This window comes from Anser cygnoides, chromosome 2 (genome assembly GCF_040182565.1).
Source record: "Anser cygnoides isolate HZ-2024a breed goose chromosome 2, Taihu_goose_T2T_genome, whole genome shotgun sequence".
NCBI lineage: Eukaryota > Metazoa > Chordata > Aves > Anseriformes > Anatidae > Anser > Anser cygnoides.
In genome coordinates, this window is record NC_089874.1 from 159886606 (window position 1) to 159896262 (window position 9657).

The 9657-nt window shown below is 45.8% G+C and overlaps 1 long non-coding RNA gene across 1 annotated transcript; it reads left to right on the top strand.

Moving 5' to 3' along the window:
* Nucleotides 1-505: 505 nt before the first annotated feature.
* LOC136789812 (uncharacterized) lies at nucleotides 506-6012 on the top strand. The gene is made up of 3 exons (XR_010828844.1): nucleotides 506-670; nucleotides 2761-2976; nucleotides 4899-6012. It is a non-coding gene; the product is annotated as an uncharacterized lncRNA (long non-coding RNA).
* Nucleotides 6013-9657: the final 3645 nt, after the last annotated feature.

Sequence of the window (9657 nt, forward strand, 5' to 3'; positions counted from 1 at the left end):
ACAGTCCTACAAAGCATAGTTTGAGCAATGCTCAGGTCAGAAGGACCAAAGCTGCAATGCCAACTGGCCACCTATGTCTACAACAGTAAATTCACCAGTGTCAGGGTATTTTCTATTCCCTTGAGCTCAATGGGAATGATCTAGGCATGTCTGGACTGCTAAATTCTCCTTACATCCAAGACAAGGTGGCTGCATGCAAATTTCCTGGTGTGAGAACTGTGGTGTGGTTATTCTGTGGAGGATGAAAACCAGCATTAGCTGCTCTGACTCTGTATTTAGGGATTATTTGGATTTCTTTGCTGCAAATCTCACAAAGTGCAGCGAGGACAGACCGAGCCAAGGAGAACCAGCTGCCCTCTGCTGCTCGGGAGGTTTTCTCTTTGCTAATGAAACCCTCCTGCTCTGCATCTGTCAACCAGGGGAAGGATGAATTTTCCTCCGGATTTGACTTTATATGCTGATGTATTTCACATCGGTTGCTAGAGATGGCCTGGGAGAGGTGTGGGTTGGTCTCATGGTTGGGAGGGAGCAGGGCAGAGCAGCTGAAGGCAGCAGGGTCTCGCTGGGAATTACAGCGGCAGTTCTTGGCTCCCAGTTCAGGCTGGGGTGAACTAATGGACACCCAGCAAGAGGACCTCAAAGAAGAATAGAGCAGCATTTCAATTAAATCGTAAGTTACAACCCACCAGCCTATTATTATCAGTGACTGCTTCTCCTGACAGATAGCCTGGTTATTCAGAATAATTTTCCCCTTGTTCTCTGTAGGTTCCCATGAGCACGCAGACAGGCTCACGAAACCTGGCCCTTCTTGTTATTTTTATCCAGGAGCAGCTGACAGTAAAAGTGACAAAAGAATTGATGGGGGAAGTGGGCCAGAGCGTGAAAAATCCGGTCGTAAAAACCGGAGTGTTTGCAATAAAATATCTATACATAAAGGGAGGGGAGGGAGGGAGAAGCAGCCCTGGACACAAAGCAGAGCAATGAGCTGTGAGAAGTGACGTCTGGCCCAGATGGAGAAAGTGTAAATCCAGCTGCCAGTGCAGCAATATCCCTTGGCACCTCGGTCTCCTTTCCCTTGGGGGAGCTCACGCCCATGCTGGTGGGACAGTGGCTGGACCCAGCAGGCTGCCGAGGGGCAGTAGGGTGAGGAGTTGTGCCTGGAGCCTCCCAGGGTCACAAAAGTCCTGGCTATGTCCACAAGGAAGGGTTTTTCCTCTTTAATATTGAAGAAGAGGGGTATCTGCAGGGTTTTGCATTTGGGAAGAGGGGCTGGGCTGCACCAGGACCCATCAGCTGCTGGGACTGGGTAGGAAACCACCGCAGGGTTGGCACAAGCAGGTCAGGAAGAGAAGGTTAATGCATTAAAAGTGTCTTGTTAAATGGTCGGGAAGAGAAGGTTAATACATTAAAGGTCTCTTATTAAATGGCCTCCACCTTTCTGGGGGCTACTCTGAGCACTTTGCAGGGCACAAGGCTGGTAAAGCCCACACGGAGGTAAAGTGCTTTTGTATATACATTAAAAAAATTGGATGATATTGGAGAGCTGTGGACAGTGCCATGGTGAGTTTTCTTTTGGTGCAGTGAATCAAATTGATGCTGAAAACCAGGCCAGGTGCCAGGGCACCTGAATTCTCCCCATAGGCTTGACCCAGTGCCCTCCTCTTTTATGGAAGAGGACTTCTATGGGTGAGAGCCCCAAAGCATGCCTAGGAAAGGAGGTGCTGCCAGAGGTACCAAAATGGGAACGAAAGCTTCTGTGATCACAAAGCAAATGGACTTCAGAGCTGGCACTGGGGACAAGGGGTAGAGTCTCCAGGTATGAAGCACTGGGTTTTCAGGGGGTCCATATACTCGTACCCCTGACCCGTGCTACCTCAGAGATGCACCCATCTGCTGGGGGCAAGGAGAGCAGGCTAACAAACAACAGCGAGACACTGGGATGTCTCCAGCTGCAAAAAGCCTGTAGGATTTGAAGCAAGGAAGGAAACTTTTTTCTTTTGGCAGCCCCTTCTGGACTGCAGGATGTTTAGCTCCCAAATACATCTCTGTTACTTGAGCTCATGGAATAGACTCGTCCAGCTGCTGGGCCATGAGCACATATGGGTGGGCAGGAAGAGGTTTTAGTGTCTGTGCCACTGATATCTGCGTTTTGGCTGGTGCGTGTGGCCAGGTGGGGTGGGATTCACCAGTCTGGAGTGAAGGGAAGCTGAAATGCCATATAGTGTGGGCCATGCTCTTGATGTAGACATTTACAACTCTGTCTCATGCAGATGTGGTGCTTTAGAGCATCCTCTAGCAGGTATTTTCCTGCAGTGCCAATGGGCCTGCTGTGGCTCAGCCTTCCCCATGTACCCTGAGTGATGCCCAGCATCACCTCTGGGCAGATGAGACACCCAGACGACCTTCCTAAGAAATCCTAGATCCTAAGGATTTATTTGGTGCCTTCTGGCACAGAAAATACATAAAACTAACACCATTTCCTGAGGGCTGAGAGGTTTGTCCTTCTGGAAACGGCAAGAGCTGTCTCATATTTAAAGTGGTCCTGGTTGCAGCTCCTTCCTCACCAAGTGTGCAGCTGAACATGGATCTCCACGCCACAGGGTTTTGTATATGCAGAAAAGGTTTCCTATGCCTGGACGAATCCATTCAAGGAGAATACAGTCAGGATCCTTAGGGAGAAATATAACTATTCTGACTGAAGTGGGAATATTTTGGGGGAGTTGTACTGCAGTTTGTCCCTGTTTGTACTCACTTTCCCAGGTGACTGCTGGCTCTGGTGGGAGATGGAAGACGGATGGAGCCAGACCTTTGGCTGTCCTCTGTGGGACAGACCCCTGGAAGACCCCTGCGAGGCTGACTGATAGGCTGCAGCTGATGAACTGAAGGAGGAAGTCCCACATGAAGCTTGCTGGGAGCATAACACTTCCATTAAGGCCCACTGACTGTCTTTGATTTAACACAACCAAGGACCAGGTGGTAGGTTTTACCTTGGCACGCAGGCGAATTGTGTTATCACAGGCAAAAATAAAGCCCTGACACCTACAGCTGCACAGAATGCCTTCCTCACAGCATCCTCTTCATACTGCCCTGCCAATGCTTTGTGGAAAGCACAGCCTTTAGCAGCAATGTGGTATTTCGGTCTCAGAGGACAATAAGTCCCAAGCCGTTCATCGCGAAGCTTTTGGTAGCTGACATGAGCTCTGCAGGTAATTAACCCAGCAGAAATGGGGCTGAAATCACCTGTTCTTTATGGGCTGCCCCCACCCCAGGCTGACCCTGTGTCAACCAGCAGGAACCTCAAAACTTCCCTGCCCCATTAATATCATCGGGAGGCAACACTTCTCTCTGGTTGCCTACAGCAGCTCAGCCAGCTGGTGTAAATCCTTCAGAGCAGGAGCAGAGCTCGTCTCTACATATCATTTCCAGCCTCTGAGCTGTTGGCCGGGGATTGCTAGCAATTACTCTTGTGAAATAGGATATCATAAGGGGTGGGAACCAGGGGAGGCAAAGCTCTCGAGTGTTACGTCAGGGTCTGATACTGATCTGCGATACGGCCATCTGTCTTCTGAGCAGCTGGGATCAGTTCACGTTATAGTTATTAGAAAAGTTTATTTAGCAACTTACAGGGAAAGAAACTTTATAATGTTATGAGATGGTGGCAATTCCTTTAGGACCAGATAGGCTGGTCCCATGAGAACGGGTGGGGGCTGCCAAATAGCCGCCCCTATTGTGCTGTCTATGCGTGATTTTTTATTTTTATTTATTTTTTCCTGCTGGAAAAATAATGTTTCTGCATTTGTTTTTGAGAAGGATTGGCTTGCATTGCAATGTTTAGCTTAACAGATATGATGTATACCTCCGCCCAGCCACCCAGCGTTCAAATGTCTGATGGATCCCAAGAGACGGACATTGTTCATTGCTAAGAAAAGCCCATGCTGCACTGAAAACCTCCCAGACTAGCTGTTCTTGAGGCACTTCTAAGAAATCCTTCTCTCCCTGCTGGAGGCAGTTCTGAAGGGACACGGGGAAACTCCTCTGGTCACCTTCAGCAAGCCTCAAGGGCTTTGCTAGGACCCTCTGCAGTGCAAAGGGAACTCTTGAGGGCATGCTGGAAACTCTTGTCCTATCAGTCTGAAAAAGACAAACAGGGCCAGATCCTTAGCAGGGGTAAATCTCCAGAGCCTCACAGATAAGTAGGAAGCTAGGCTGATTAACAGCAGCTGAAAATCTGCCCTCCACAGCCTGTGAAATAAAGGATTATCTCATTAACCCCCATTCTTTCCTTTCTACACTGGGCAACAAATGACAGTCTCTGTCGTGCATCTCAGTATGCTGCTTCTGACAGCAGAGCAGATGTTTGGGCTGAGAGAAACACAGGTGCCTAGAGTAACATACTTGATAGGCTCTGCCTTTGTTATTCGGTATTTTAGGGGCTTGTTAAGGCAGAAGTTGAAGCCAGATCGCTGTGCTAAGTTGTCCTGCTGAAATTCTCCATGAGTTTGAAGAAATTCTTTGTGAACCCATTCATAATGTTGTCCCCCATGACATCCTGTGACAAGTCCCACAGGTTTATTGTATGTATCACATAGAAGAAAAGACCTTTCCTTCTGTTGGCATCAAAACCTTTGCCTTACTCTCTTTGGGTACAAGCTGGGTTCTAGCATGGTTAGCAGTCAGCAATCACTCCCTTCTAGCCATGTGTGCCATGCATTGCCCTTGCTGGTCCTAATTCAAGGAGCTCCACCTCTGCAATGACAGTGTTTCTGCAGCACAAAATACACAATGGATTGGGAGCTGGATGTGGACATGTGCCAGACGAAATGCATGTTGTTTTCTCATTTATTCTCTTTCAAAAGTCAAATGATGCTCTCATTTTTTTTTCTTCTTTTTTTCCTCAGGCAATCTGGTTTTCCGAGGACTAAACACATAAGAAGCTTCAACAAAAATAAGAGGTGTTTTTGCCAGTAATTGCTCAAGCGGCCTCAAGTTGAACTCTTCCCTTTTAGCTTTCTGACCACTCTGGGCTGAACATATGCCTCTTCCATACAACAAGCGCTAATCAGTATTTTGCCATAAAACCATGCCCAAAAGGGCTTCACGTCTGCTTAAAGAATGAGCTCCATGCAATGTCCTCCTTAGGAAAGGACTAGGAACAACCCTGAAGGCAACACAGGCTGTCAGCTTTGCTCTGCTCCTAATCATCAAGCCTTTTCCAAAGAGGGATGTTTATTCTGCTGTTGAGGAAAGCAGGGAGTGACAACCTTTCAGGCAGAAATGCAGAGCACATGGACAAATGTTTGACATAGGAGCAGGGCTGGACAACAGACACAACCATTGCAATATGACAGGAGCTCAGGCAGAAGGAACTTTATCCAACCAGGGCTCTGACGAACAGCTGATCCACAAACTGGGGGCATCAGAGGAACCATCCATGCCTGTCAGAATATTTTGTTTCCAAAGTCCTGCAACCCTTATTCATGGTAAAGGCTGGCTTTGTTTGCCATCAGAGGTCATTCAGGCTGAACTGGAGAGGTTGAGAAACGGTATCCTAAGAATCAAGGAACTTATGTGGCACACAAATGGGAGAATCATATTTTAATCACTGAAATTTCTGTCTTTACCAGTCATTTATGTTTGTTTTAGTCTACCTTTATCCAATGAATGAATGATACTGGGAGGAAGGAAGACTTTATTAAGGATTCAAACTCTTTTCTCTGCTATGAAGAATTTAGAGATTGCAGTAAATATTCTTTTGAATCCAGGAGTTTTTTGTTTTGTTTTGTTTTGTTTTTTCAGCAAAACTAAGGAAGGTCAATGCTAAATCTCTTAGTGAAATAAAGACAGACACAATAAAATCATCAAGCCCAAACCTTTCATGTCATATTTCTACATCAGAAAGATGATCTCTGGTTACAACCTGAAAGTCCAGAGCCTTTCCCAAAAATCATGGTAATGAAGAAAAACTCTTCCATGAGTGTCTCTTTTGAGGTAGATATTAATAAAATTGTCTAGAACCGATTGAAATGCTTTCTGATTATTATTTTTTTTAATCAAAAAATGCAGGTTTATTTGAAACTGAGCCTTTCCATGGAACAAAACATTTTGAATGAAACCTTAGTTGAGAAAATTTTCTCAGGTCCCACAGTGAATCTGTGGTCAAAGCCAGAGAAGAAGGGACGCTTTACACAGTTTTATTTGAGCCTGATGGATAAGAAATCCTATAGCAGAGGGAACTTCAAATCCCTGCGCCAGTGAACACTAGTTCTTAACAAAACGGAGCAAATCAACACAGATGGGAGTCAGTCATGCACCCTTGAAGTAATGCAGATGAACCACATACTGGGCTGTTTCAGCAAGGACATGGCCAGCAGGTCAGGGAAATTGATTATTCTCCTTTATTTTGCACTTAAGAGGCTTCTGATGCCTAAAGGGGACATAGAAAAAAGCTGGAGCCGATCTTGTCTCAAAGGTGCAAGAGGCAACAAGCCCAAGTGTCAGCAAAGGAATTTCCAATGAGAAATCTTGAAAAAAAGTTTCCCCTGAGAGTGGTTAAGCACTGGGATAGGTGCCCAGACAGCCTGTAGCATCTCGAGCCTGAGAGATGTTCAAAGTTTAACCAGTTAGGGCTCTGAGCAACCTGCTCTGGCTTTGAGCCCATGAACAGGGTTGGCAGCCTTCCAGCCCATGATTAGGCAATAGTAGGGGTAAATATTGTGGTTGGAAGTTGGGTAGTCGAGTTGGATGAGAGTGATACAGAGCTGTAGCTGTCATAGGGCATGTCAGTGACCTACTTATGGGCTGGCCAAGAAAAAGAAGTTGAATCTGCATCATTCACTTTTTTTTTTTTTCCTTTTCGGTCAGAATTTCTTCAGAAGTTCTGAGAATAAGGAAACCATTTTATTACCTACCCCATTAAATAGAGCAGGAGGCATGGCCCTGGGCAAATACCTATCTCTAAGCTGCCTGCATCCTGCCCTCTGTGGTCCTTTCCTGAACTCTTTCCCTGCTCAGATGGTGCTCATCCCATCCTGCAGAGGGTTGGCACCACCTGGAGACAGACTGGAAAGATGAGCAGGGTCCTCAGTTACATCATGCCTAAATTCCTTGAGGGTTTCCAGCAGAAAAAGGTGGACAAATTCCCAGTGTGCTCTGTTACTGATTTATGTAGCTTGGATCCATAACTGCTAAACAATGAGTGATCAGGGGTTGTTTGACAGCCTCTCTAAACCTTTGCACACATTAACATTAGGACACATTTTCGTTCCGATGCAGAATTCCCCTGGGATCAGGTTGTGCTTGCAGGGGCAAATGAGGGATTGAAATTTCTGTTGGCCGCAACCAGAGCTTTTAAATCACCATGACACAGAGCAGGTGCTCATTACTGCTGTGGGAAATGGCAAAAGCCATGTCCCAGTGAGGCCAGACTGGTTTCCTCATCTTCTCTCTGCCTCTACCCAGAGACACCTTTGGGTGGGGGGGAGGCCAGTCTCCTCTCTGACCAGATAAATCACATTCCCAGTGTTGCTCAAGTGGAAATAATAAGCTTAAAATGCTGGGCAGAGAAGGATCAGGCTGGGGAGTTGTGTATTTCAACCTATATGGTGCAATTTACATATCCCCAGTGTGACAACTGGGCCAGCCCTGGCTCACTGGCTGTTGCTTTTCAGGACAGTATTTCAGAGGTTTTCTTTTTTTTTCTCTTCTCTTCTCTTCTCTTCTCTTCTCTTCTCTTCTCTTCTCTTCTCTTCTCTTCTCTTCTCTTCTCTTCTCTTCTCTTCTCTTCTCTTCTCTTCTCTTCTCTTCTCTTCTCTTCTCTTCTCTTCTCTTCTCTTCTCTTCTCTTCTCTTCTCTTCTCTTCTCTTCTCTTCTCTTCTCTTCTCTTCTCTTCTCTTCTCTTCTCTCTTCTCTCTTCTCTCTTCTCTCTTCTCTCTTCTCTTTTCTCTTTTCTCTTTTCTCTTTTCTCTTTTCTCTTCTCTGTAATTTTCTATGTAATTTTCTGTCTATCTATCTATCTATCTATCTATCAATCATTCAATCATCTATTTATCTATCTGTCTAGCTATCTAATTTCTCTTCCATGTATGTATGTATGTATCTAATTTCTCCCAGGATATTGGGAAGACAGAGCAGACAGTGGTGCTGAAGAAGGTCCACCTTATCACGGACCATTGCACTGGGACATCTGCATGGCCTGGGTGTTCCATCAGGCATCAGCAACCAGCACAAACCCCACCAATTCAGGAAACTGCAGAGCTTGCCTTTGTAGTTATTTAAGAGATGAAGTCGGAGATGGGCTGGCACCGCCATCTGGTGCAAGTTTCCAGGAATTAACCGACTCTGAGCAGTCCCAGAGTGAAAACACTTGCCTGGGATTTTATAGCTGGTCAGAGCAGTGCTGGTATTGATGGTACCAGCCCAGCAACGCTGGGCTGAATGGCTCAAGGGAACATCACCTTGGTGCTCGACATTTTCCAGGCTGACTTCCCCCTCAGAAATACCGGGAGCATCAAATTACAAGTGCTAAGTGCAGGGATGGAGGAAAGAAAGAAAAGTGATTGGCAATGGAGGCCAGACCCCTGTCTTTTATAGGGAATGTTTGAGTCTGTGATGTTGGTAAAATTTGGCTGACTGTCATCTTTAAGATGGCTGCTAGCAAAGCTGAGCGAAACTCTGGAAAAACAGTGTTATTTCCCATCCATGGTGGCAAAAAGCTACAGAAATCCCTAGATGAGATGGCCAAATTTTAATTTTCCCCAATCTCCTCAGTTCTTTCATCTGCTTCTTGTCTGGCTAAAGGGGAGAGCTATGTTCTTGGGCAACCCCAGCACAGCACAGCTGAAGCAAGAGGTTTGCTGCCACGCTGTGTGTCGTGGCACAAAGTTAAAAGCAGATGTCTGGCACTAAACTAACCCAAAGCAGGATACTTGAATTGAGTTTTCCGGGAAGAAAAAAAAAATCAAACTAATAACAAAAATTTGGAATTAACTTGAACAAAACCACATCTTTTTCTCACAGTGAAGCCTGATTTTGCAAAGCTTGCTTTCCCTGCTGAGCAATTGTTCCTGCAGACAATTCCCACAGCCATTTCAGAAAGGCAGGGGGTCACCAGCTGGTATCTTCTGGGTTGTATGTAGTCAGTTAGTTCAAACCAATTAGGCAGTTACTGGGTGTTTCTAAACTGCAGTTAATTTCAATAAATTGAAAACAGATGAGGTATGTGGCATCAAAAAGCAAATCCAAAGGATTCCACTAGTGTTCCCCAAACCAAGTACTTCCCTCTCTGCTCGTTTTCTTGAATCTTATCGACGATGCCGGTGTTGCAATGTTGAAAGAACATCATCACTTTCCCAGGCAGTCACACACACTCTGGCCTCATCATCAAAGAAAGATAAAAAACCTGTCCTACATCTTCTGGAAGAGAGAATCCAACTGTCCAGACTGCTCCAACAGAGGTGCACAAGCAACTGTTTTTTGGCAGGGAAACTGGTGTCCCAAAGTTGGGCACCCATCTGAACATAGCTCTAGGATATTATTCCTCTCCCCACAAAGTCCCCTTCCCTGGTGTGGAGTCCTTTCCAAACAAGGCTGGGAGGAATTAATGCCAATAGTTAGAAATGCGACTATCCCTAGCCATACTTTGCAAGGCACTATATGGGA